The sequence below is a fragment of the Colossoma macropomum genome, unplaced genomic scaffold (assembly GCF_904425465.1).
Source record: "Colossoma macropomum unplaced genomic scaffold, Colossoma_macropomum, whole genome shotgun sequence".
NCBI classification, from domain to species: Eukaryota; Metazoa; Chordata; class Actinopteri; order Characiformes; family Serrasalmidae; genus Colossoma; species Colossoma macropomum.
In genome coordinates this window covers 36,637,629-36,647,759 of record NW_023494802.1, presented here as the reverse complement: position 1 = coordinate 36,647,759, position 10,131 = coordinate 36,637,629, and the positions used below count along the sequence as shown (strand labels likewise).

Sequence of the window (10,131 nt, the reverse complement as noted above, 5' to 3'; positions counted from 1 at the left end):
GAGGAATATTGGAACATTCTTCCTTCTACTGAGCTTCAGCCGGTGGACACCACCCTGACCTGAACTGTGGGATACCTTGATAAACGTGTGAACGTATAAACATATCAACCATATAAAGCCCATATCAGTAGTTTGAGAACTTCTGAACATCAGCACCTCCTCTTTTACTGTTTCAGGCAAAAGCTTGGTTGATTCTTCTGTGGAGCTGAAAAAGTTTTCTAAGTCTTTACTCATGGATGTTCTTTCAGTGCTTAGATCAGCACTGGTAGATCATCTAATTCATCCTAAAGGTGTTGGAAGGGGTTGAGGTCAAGGCTTTGAGAAGGTCAGACAGCTCCTTCCACACCACATTCAGCAAATCATTTCTTTATGGGCTGTAGGTTCTGAATGGGTCATTGTGATGCTGAAACAGGAAGAGTTGGAACCACATCATTAAAAACAATATGTTTTTATATTGAACAGTTGCTGCATTTGTTTATGTCAGTGTTCATATAAAACAAGTATATCCAGATTTATACTGAGTTGCTATTTAAAAAACTTATTAGTAATATTATTTTCTTTTTTTATTCCTATTATTTGTATAGTGGATGATATCAATAATAGTTTTGGTGAGTTAATTGTAAGTCAGTTATCAGACATGAGTTTGATCATACAGATGCACCAAAGATGAAACTGATAAATATCAAAACACTATATGAAATTTGCATGAGTTCATTTTGTGATCAGATTTGACCAAACACAGCTTTGATGAATAAAGACTGAGTTTATTTAATGTTTATTTTATGACTGAGTTCATTTAATGGAGTTTATTTAATATGATGTTGGTGATGCGCCTGACAAAGCACCATTTCACCACAAAGGGGAGGTTCTTTACTGTACATTATTTTCTGTTTATAATAATAAAGTGAGAAGTTACATTTTTACATAAACACATCATCACCCACTTCATGTCTCACAAACAAATGCAAATCTCCCACACAAAATATCATCCATTTTACGTTTCTGTCATTTGTTTTTTCTTTCTTCTTTGGTGTGTTTGTTTATAAGAGAGAGGCATACAGGATAAATTCAATTATGTTTTTTTTCTTCTTAATTCCTTGTATGAGATGTTGGTGTTTGTATAGATTGTATACGTAGTTCTGTGTAGAACCGTAAATGTGAGGAAGTTTTCTCCATCTCTCTACAGATTATTTGACTGCAGGATTACAGAGGAAGGCTGTAAAGCTCTGGTTAAAGCTTTGAAATCAAATCCTTCACACTTGAGAGAGCTGAATCTGGGTTGGAATGAACCAGGAAAGTCAGGAGTGAAGATGCTTTCTGCTCTACTAGAAGATCCACACTGTAAACTGGAGAAACTAAAGTAAGTTACTGACCTGCTTTTACTTTACACACACACACACACACACACACAGATGCACACATACACGTCTGTGTGTGTTTGTGCATCTGACAAAAGTCACTCAACTAAAAGATCAGGACTGATTGGTCAGATTGTATAATGTACAGTAACAGTGGTAATGTCCACTGAACTTTCTGAATCTGTTCGGTCTTGTGATATTAGAGCAATAAGCCACAAGACCTCCTGCTTTACTGTTGTACGTGACACAAAGCAGAGTGGAATCCCTGTAAAAGCCTTGAGGGTCTTACAGCTTTTACACAATGGAGACACTTTGGCTCCTTTATTCGTAACATATTTGTGTGCAGACAAATGTGTATATAGAGTGTTTTATAATGACTTCAAACGTTCCTCAGCCTCGTTTTAAAACTGAAACTATCCACTCTGTAATGACCGATTCAGAGCTTAAGAAGAGATGATCAAACACATCCAGGTGTCAAAACAGCATCAGAAACTTGTCTTTTACATGAACTGAAGAAGTTCTGCAGAGAGGAGACGACAGTTTGTTCTGTCTTTGGTTCGTTTAGACATCTTTGATCTGTATTTCTGTATTTCTGAGTTCATTTAAAAGGGAACAGAGACCAACCTGCTCAGGGGGTCTCGGTCCAATCATTCACACTCGGTCACAAACAAGTGCAAAGGAGTAATTGTACCAGGGAATCATTTTAGTCACACCAAACCTGCCGAGTCTGAACACACCCTACGAGTGTGAGTGTGTGTGGAGCTGGGATTGGCAGTTTTCTCTCTGAATCCACATCTTTAAAATAAAGAGTATTTAAATATTCCAAACTGCAAATACTCTATATTGGTATGGAAATATGGAAGGTTTAGCATTTGTTGATTACATGCAGCTCACATTAAAGCAGATCCACACCTGATTACAACAGAACCCTGACCTTAAGAGTCATGACCTTTTATTCTCAATATGTTTAATAAATATTTATCTAAAATTTAATCTTTTAAGTGGTTTGGGACGCTCCTATTTTTACCTATTTTTCATTTAATTTCTCCCTCCTTATGTAAGTACATTATCTTCTATCTAATCTCCTCATAAAATTCTCCTCATAATGGCTGTTTTGACTGGGTATTATGTAAATAAGGTGGTTTCTGACTTTTGCACAGTACTGTCTGTGTGGGCTGGTGGTGTTTGATATATTGAAGAGTAACATAATGTCAGTGACTCCTTTGGGGACCTTTTGTTGGGAGCAGCTGTAACTGGTTGATCTGAAGATTGGAAGGACTGAAGAGTTAAAGTGTCAGTGATGTGCTCAGATGTGAAGATGGACAGATTAAACAGATTTAATATCAGCCCAGTAATTCTGACTGATATACTGCCAGCACCGTTCTGACTGCATGTTTGTTGTGAGGAGATCTTCCTTCACTTACTAGAGGAAGTAGCAACATTCTGTAATATGAACTTGTTAAAAATCCTGTCTTGAACATGTCAGATCTTAATTTAGGGTTTAAGGAAGTTTCAGTAATATGGATCCAGGTTCATAGTCCATCCAGACCTTCACCCAGTGGAAGTTAATCTGGAATAATCTGGAGCTCAGCCTTTGTTCACCAGCCTCCTCCTGCACCAGGAGGAGAAACAGAGAAAGAGAGTTTTGTGTTTTTAGTGTTTGTTTAGTGTTGCTGGGAGAGAGAGAGAGAGAGAGAGAGAGAGAGAGAGAGAGAGAGAGAGAGAGAGACAGAGAGAGAGAGAGAGAGAGAGAAAGAGAGAAACAGTGAGAGAGAGAGAGAGAGAGAGAGAAAGAGAGAGAGAGAGAGAGAGGGAGAGAGAGAGACTTTTGACTTTAAAACCCCTTTAATCAACCATTGTCCACAGCGTAAGAGCATCACAACCAACTCAAAATAAAATCACAAATAGAACAAAGAAGAAAAAAAAGCAAATAAAACAAAAACCAGTTCAGCGGAGCTGCAGAGATCAGTTCACACATTCAACACAAACCCACTGAGTTCATCAGGTTCACAAAGCAACCCCCCTCCCCCCCCATTCAGCAAAAAAATAGTCCACATTGTCAATAAGAGTGTAGTAGGTAAAATCAACAAGGAGTCTTTTCAAGATCAATCCTCTGACCATCAGTACTGGGTCAGTACCCCCACGGTTCTCTATTCTATTCCTCCTAGTACACCAGATCGCTAACTTAGCAACACCATACAAAAAATTCAAAAGAACTACCATGTTTCTTTTTGAAACGGTGTACTTTGGACCATAAATAAATAAAACATTGTCAAAAAAGCCTAAAAACTTCAAACCCCATTCCTTAATTAAACCCATAATGGGGCCCAAGCGTGTACAGTGAAGAAAGACATGAAAAACTGTTTCTGATGTCCCACAGAAAGGACACCCATCTCCCACTAATGGATCAATCCGTGCCGCGTGCCTGTTTGTAGCTAAAATCCCGTGTACAATCCTCCATTGGAGGTCACCCACCCTCTTCTCGATGGGTCTTTTGTACAGGGACCGCCAGCTACCTTTCGGGGAAGAGCCAGCCTGAACAACCTCTGTCCATTTAGACTCTCGCATGTCTCTCAAGCTGTGAAAGTGCAGTACTTTAGTACATGCAATGTACAAAGCCCTCTTGGTGAGAGAGCTAAAGAGACCAAGAGTCAGGGTTCCCAAAGACAAGAGCGTCCCCTGACCCTCCTGCCAGTTTTGCATCTCCGAATCTCTCAAATCTATCTCCAGTTCAGGAAACACAGGCTCTTCACTCTGGCACTGGTCTACAGGGGTCATGTCCAGGTAGTCCCGCACAGGAGAAGACAGATCAGACTGTCGCACTGACCTGAAGCCACCCATCTCCGCCAGCTGTGCTGCTGACACCCAGTCCACACCTCTCCGTAAGTGGCGGACTTTGGAGATGCCTCTTTCCAGCAGGGCCACTCTCAGAGCCCCTGAAACCTGGCTCAGCGCTGGAAACACCAGGTTAAAAAACAGAGGCTCTTCAAAAATCCACATAGACGGTGTAGCACCACTGTCCCTAGAAAATGAGAAGAGCTGCCATGCCTCCACAGCAGCTGAGTAAAAAGCAGTCAGTCCACCTAAATCCACTGCTCTCAAAGAAAGAGAGAACAGGTGTCTGTCCAGGCCCAGTCTTCCAGCAGCCCTCAGGAGAGCACAGGCAACATCCATCCAGCTGTGACGGCCATGATACAGCAACCGCTGCACCGCCTGCAGACGCAGAACAGCCACTCTGGACCGAATGTCTATTAGTCCCTGTCCTCCCTCCTGCACAGGAAGATACAGGACTGCAGCTCTCAGCCAGTGCTGTCCATTCCAGAAAAAGCTTAACAGTTCCTTCTGAACATCGTGGATCAATTGTCTTGGTGGATGAAGGACAGTGAGCTTGTGCCACAAAGCAGATGCAATGAGGTTGTTTGCGACCAGGACTCGACCCCTATAGGATAGCCGGGGTAGCATCCAAGACCATTTTGACAACGTGGCACGGACTTTCTCCACTAGCCCTTCCCAGTTCCTAGCCTTTGCTTCATCAGTGCCCAACCATACCCCTAAAAACTTTTGCCCTGTCCTACTCCACTGAACCCCACCTGGAAGTGAAGGTAATGTAAAATTCCTACTACTAGCACCACACCAAAGAGCCTCTGTTTTCTCCCAGTTTAGTTTTGCTGAAGTAGCTAAACTATAAATATTTAAAACATTTTTCAGGGATACAACATCTTGCTCGTGGCGTATTATTACAGTAATGTTATCTGCATATGCAGAGACCTTAATTAGACTATTATCAATCTGTAGACCTGCCAGACTTTTCTGAAATAAACTGAGTAAGGGCTCAACTGCAACTGAGTACAGCTGTCCAGACAATGGGCAGCCCTGCCTAATCCCCCTGCGCACTAGAACAGGGACACTCAAACCCCCTCTCACCTTAATTAGACAAGAGGCGCCTGTGTACAACAACCTGACCCAAGACATAAAAACATTCCCAAACCCGAAAGCCGTCAGAGTGTCGAACAGATAGTTCTGATCTACATGATCAAAAGCCTTCTCTTGATCAAGGGAGACTAAACCAAACTCCAATTCAGACATTTTACCATAATCAAATAAATCTCTGATTAAAAACAGATTATCATAAATAGATCTTTCTGGTACACAGTAGGACTGATCTTCATTCACCAGCATTCCCAGAACTCTTTTTAGTCTATTTGCAATACAGCGTGACAGAATCTTATAATCTGAGCATAGAAGTGACACTGGTCTCCAATTCTTCAGGAGACAGAGGTCTCCCTTCTTTGGTATGAGAGATAAAACGGCACGCTGACAGCTTTTCGGAAGCACACCAGCATTAAAACTAGCCAGCAGAACTTCAAACAAGTCCCTCCCGATGATCCCCCAGAACGCCTTATAAAAGTCAACTGGCAAACCATCCACACCAGGCGCTCGCCCGGAAGTGAGCTGAGAAACAGCCTTGGTGACTTCATCAAAGGTCAATGGACTGTCCATTTCCTGCTTGTGTTGTTCATCCAGCTGAGGCAGATCTTCAAGCAGGGCCTGGGAACACTGCTGATCCAGGGCACTGGCCACAAACAGTTCAGAGTAAAACTGTACAGCCAGCTTCCTCACCTCAACTGGGTCTGTTGTGACTGTACCGTCATCTCTACGAACTGACAGCAATGTCTTATTGTGGGTGGAAGACTTTTCCAAGTTAAAAAGAAAGCCGTGGGAGCGTCCATATCCTTCACAGACAGGAACCTGGATCTAACCAAAGCTCCCTTTGCCTTCTCATACAAAATGTCACTCAGCTCCTGTAACTTCATTGTGAGCTCTGTCCGCAAATCAGAAACATTTTGATTTATCATTTCATTGTGTATCCGTGTAATGTCTTTTTCCAAAGCACCAACTGCATTCCTCAGTTTGGAAGTAGAATAAGCTGTAAAATCTTGACAGAATACCTTAATCTGAGCCTTCCCCACTTCCCACCATTGCATTAGACTCTCAAACTCTTGTTTTTTTCCAACCCATTCCCCCCAAAAAAGTTTAAAATTTTCACAAAAACCTTTATCTTGTAAAAGTACCTTATTGAAATACCACATACAACTTCCAGAAGTGTGAAATGTAAAAGAAAATTCCACGGTACACAAGTGGTGATCCGAGAAAGAAGTGGGCTGAATACTAGACTGACTTACCATATTCCGCGCACCCTTCGAGACATAAAATCTATCCAAGCGTGCTGCATAAACTCCCCCTTCAACAATTTTAACCCAAGAATACTGTTTCACAGAAGGGTATTTTTCCCGCCATACATCTATTAAATCAAAATGGGACACAAGGTTAGCTAGAGTAAGAGCAGATTGAGGGTGTGGCTCTTCTCCATTTCTGTCTTTAACAAAGTCTAAAGTGCAGTTCCAATCCCCTCCCAACACCACAGTGTCTTCTGGGGGGAGTGACTGCAACAACTGGTTCAGTCTAATAAACAGCTCATTTCTATCTGGTCCCCTGTTTGGGGCATACACATTTATAAAAACAAAGACATGGTCATAGACCTTTGCTTTTAGCATTAGTAGGCATCCCGCTACAACCTCCTTAACAGACAGTACATTAACCATAGCTGTTCGTGAGAACAGGATGGCAACACCAGCACTAACATTTGAACCGTGACTCAGGAAAAACTCCCCCTCCCACCATAAACCCCATTCAGAAGCTGTATTATCATCACTGTGAGTTTCTTGTAAGAAACACACATTTAACTTTTTTAAACTACAAAGTTCAGGAAAGAGGGCCTGTTTACGTCTGTCCCTGAACCCATTAACATTTAAGGAGCCTACCCTAAAAACCCCCATATAGACAGGGAAAAGTGAGAGAAAGCAGTAAAGCAGAAAACAGGCTGAGAAAGCAGGAAAAACCTTCTCCCTACGTGCACTGTGCTCATACATTGTCCTGGTCCAAAACGGGTTGCACGCCCATCTTTACACATTTTGCCTTTCTGATTGCGGTTATATGCTTTTTTAAACGGAACCGCTTCTGCTTTGGGAGAATGTCATAACCAACACTCTTCTGCACCTTCAATGCCGAACACACAAATCTATCCAAATCAGGGAAAAAGTCTCTTACATCTACAGACTTACCTTTGGTTTCATCTAAGAAAGAGTTAATCTGATCAACAGAGTATAATATCTCACTGCTGTACTGACTTCCTCCCACATCAGACACCTCAGACATCCTGTCCTCCTCCATACCCTCCTCCTGAGACACAAGTAAACCTGACTGAGCATCACTCACTGGCTCAGATTCCTGCTCTTCAGCACTGCTCCCCCCTACCTTCAATCCAACCTGCACCTGAGCACCATCTTCTCTGCACACCTGATCACCAGCCTCACCAGTTACCAGAGCACCCACTTTGCCCCACACCTGAATACTAGCCTCTCCGCTCACTTGAGCACCATTCTGAAACCCACAATCTGAACTTTCACCTGTTCCTCTGCTTGAGTGAGCACTAAACTCGTCACTCACCTGAGCACCCACCTGACCCCTGACTCCATCATCAACCACCCTTTCACCATGGTCAGCCTGCTGCTGAACACCCACATCATCTAAAAACTTGTTCATCAAGCGCTCACTCACCTCCTGACGCTGCAGTAGTGGATGAACCCTCACCTGGCTCCTCAGGAGCGGTACTCTCAGTAACCCCCTCCGGGGCCCCACTCGTTTCCGCTGCAGTGGAGGCCCGGTTCTCCTGCGCGCTCCTGCGCTCATTTAACGGACACTCAAACCGTTTATGCTTAACGCTCCCGCACTTAAAGCACTTCAGATCGTCCGAGCTGGCGTACACCATATATGACCCGTCGCCATGAGACACACGGAACGCGGCCTCGAGCGTTTTATCCGCGCTATTCAGGAACATAAACACCTGCCTCCTGAAGGACAGGACATGCTTCAGTGCCGCGTTCTTACAGCCCAGCGGAATCGACCTAATCTCACTCGCTAACTTTCCAAAGCGATTCAGCTCCTTGGCGATCAGTTAATTTGAGATGAAAGGAGGAATATTGGAGACGGTGACCTTCGTTGCCGGCGTCACTAACGGAGACACCGGCACAAAAGTCTCCAACACCCAGATTCCCCCTTCCACCAGTTCATTCACTAAGCGCGCCTCCTTCACAAACACCACTACTGCTTTATTCATTCTAGATGCAGAGCAGATTTGGTCGTAACCAACTTTCTCCCCCACCGCGAGCAGCACGTCCTCGACTGCTGCTTCAGCCGGCGGGACACACCTGAACCCGTTCGAGCGGGAGAGAGACGGCGTCGCCCCCGAAAGGCGAGACGCCATGACCCACCCACTCGCCGCCCTTGGCGGTTAAAACGGCCTACAGTGAAGAGTGACCAGTCAGAAATATAGAAAACCCCCAAAACCAGGGAAAACTAGGAAAAAGAAAAGGCACACTTTCCTTCACACACACCACCGCTCACTCACACGCACTCGCCAACGCTCCGCCCACTCCCAGCATGCAGCAGAGAGAGAGAGAAAGAGAGAAGGAGTGAGAGAAAGAGAGAGTGAGAGAGACAGAGAGAGAGAGAGAGAGAGAGATGTTTAATGGCTTTGTGAGGGTCTCATTGTTCTGTCTTGTGTGTTTGTGATGGTTTGTATAAAGTTTGCATGTTGAGTCTGACTGTGACTGTGATAAGTGTGAGTTCATATCTGACATTCTGTCTTGTTTTATGTTTTACAGCTTCTGAAAACCACCTGCACTTGACCTGCTATGAGCTTCTCAAACTCTGGGCTGATGAGCAGAGGACGACGTCTTATAGAACCTACAGATTGTCTTGGTTGTCAGGTTTGTTCACTCATTGGCCAAATCTGTGATCACAGATGCAGGGATTTCTTTATTTTCCTGGATACCATTGGCTGCACCTCAGATAGTACATCTGTCAATCTCCTCACATTTGAGGTCGACCCCACATTGTTTAGAGGAACACAAGATGCTCCTCTTCCTCTCAAAGCACCTGGACTCCTGGGATCAACATCAACCCTCTCAAACCAGTGGAAATGTTGACAGACTCTCATAAACTCACTGTAGAAATCAAGACTGCAGCTGGGAGAGTTCAGCGTCCTTCAGGTTCCTGGAGGTCAGCGTCTCTGTTTAACACACAGTCATTGTGTTGTATGTGTCTGTCAGAATCTCATCATATGCTGATTTGATTATGCAGAATTCACATGCTTGAACGGTTTAAGAATATACAGAGTGTGCAAGAGAGTGTTTCTTTCTCATGTTAGGTTACTGTTTTCAGTTTTGATTTGATGTGTACTTTATGTAAAGCCTTTTAATTATTTTATGCATTGTTTTTTTCACCCCTATTTTAATAATAAAAGTCTGGGGACATAGTAACATCCTGAAATGATCATTTCAAAGCCCCGTTATGTCAACAAAGGGGTGGTGTAGTCTTCATGGTGAACTGAACATGGTGTGATTTATTTATTTTTATTTCTATTTAAAATCAATCAATCAATCAATCAATCAATTAATAATTACTTTCCGGGCTCGTGCTCTACTCAGACCACGGCCGGGCAGAATAAGAGCTGTGAGGTTTTTCACAGGTCAGTCTGAACAGTTTGAACCTGGTTTCTTTATCTGAGAGCTCGACTTTTGAAGCGACTACTTCCTAATAGTGACCACTGTAAAACAAACACACACAGACAGATATATGACTAAATAATAATATCATCAAAAATAATTAAAGATTAAATATCTATAATTATCATTATTTAATCATTTATTTT

The 10,131-nt window shown here is 43.1% G+C and overlaps 1 long non-coding RNA gene across 1 annotated transcript; it reads left to right on the top strand.

Annotated features, from left to right (window-relative positions):
• The first annotated feature begins 8 nt into the window (after window positions 1–8).
• On the top strand, window positions 9–9,739 carry LOC118823063. The gene is made up of 2 exons (XR_005008493.1): window positions 9–1,360; window positions 9,083–9,739. It is a non-coding gene; the product is annotated as an uncharacterized LOC118823063 (long non-coding RNA).
• The last annotated feature ends 392 nt before the right edge of the window (window positions 9,740–10,131 follow it).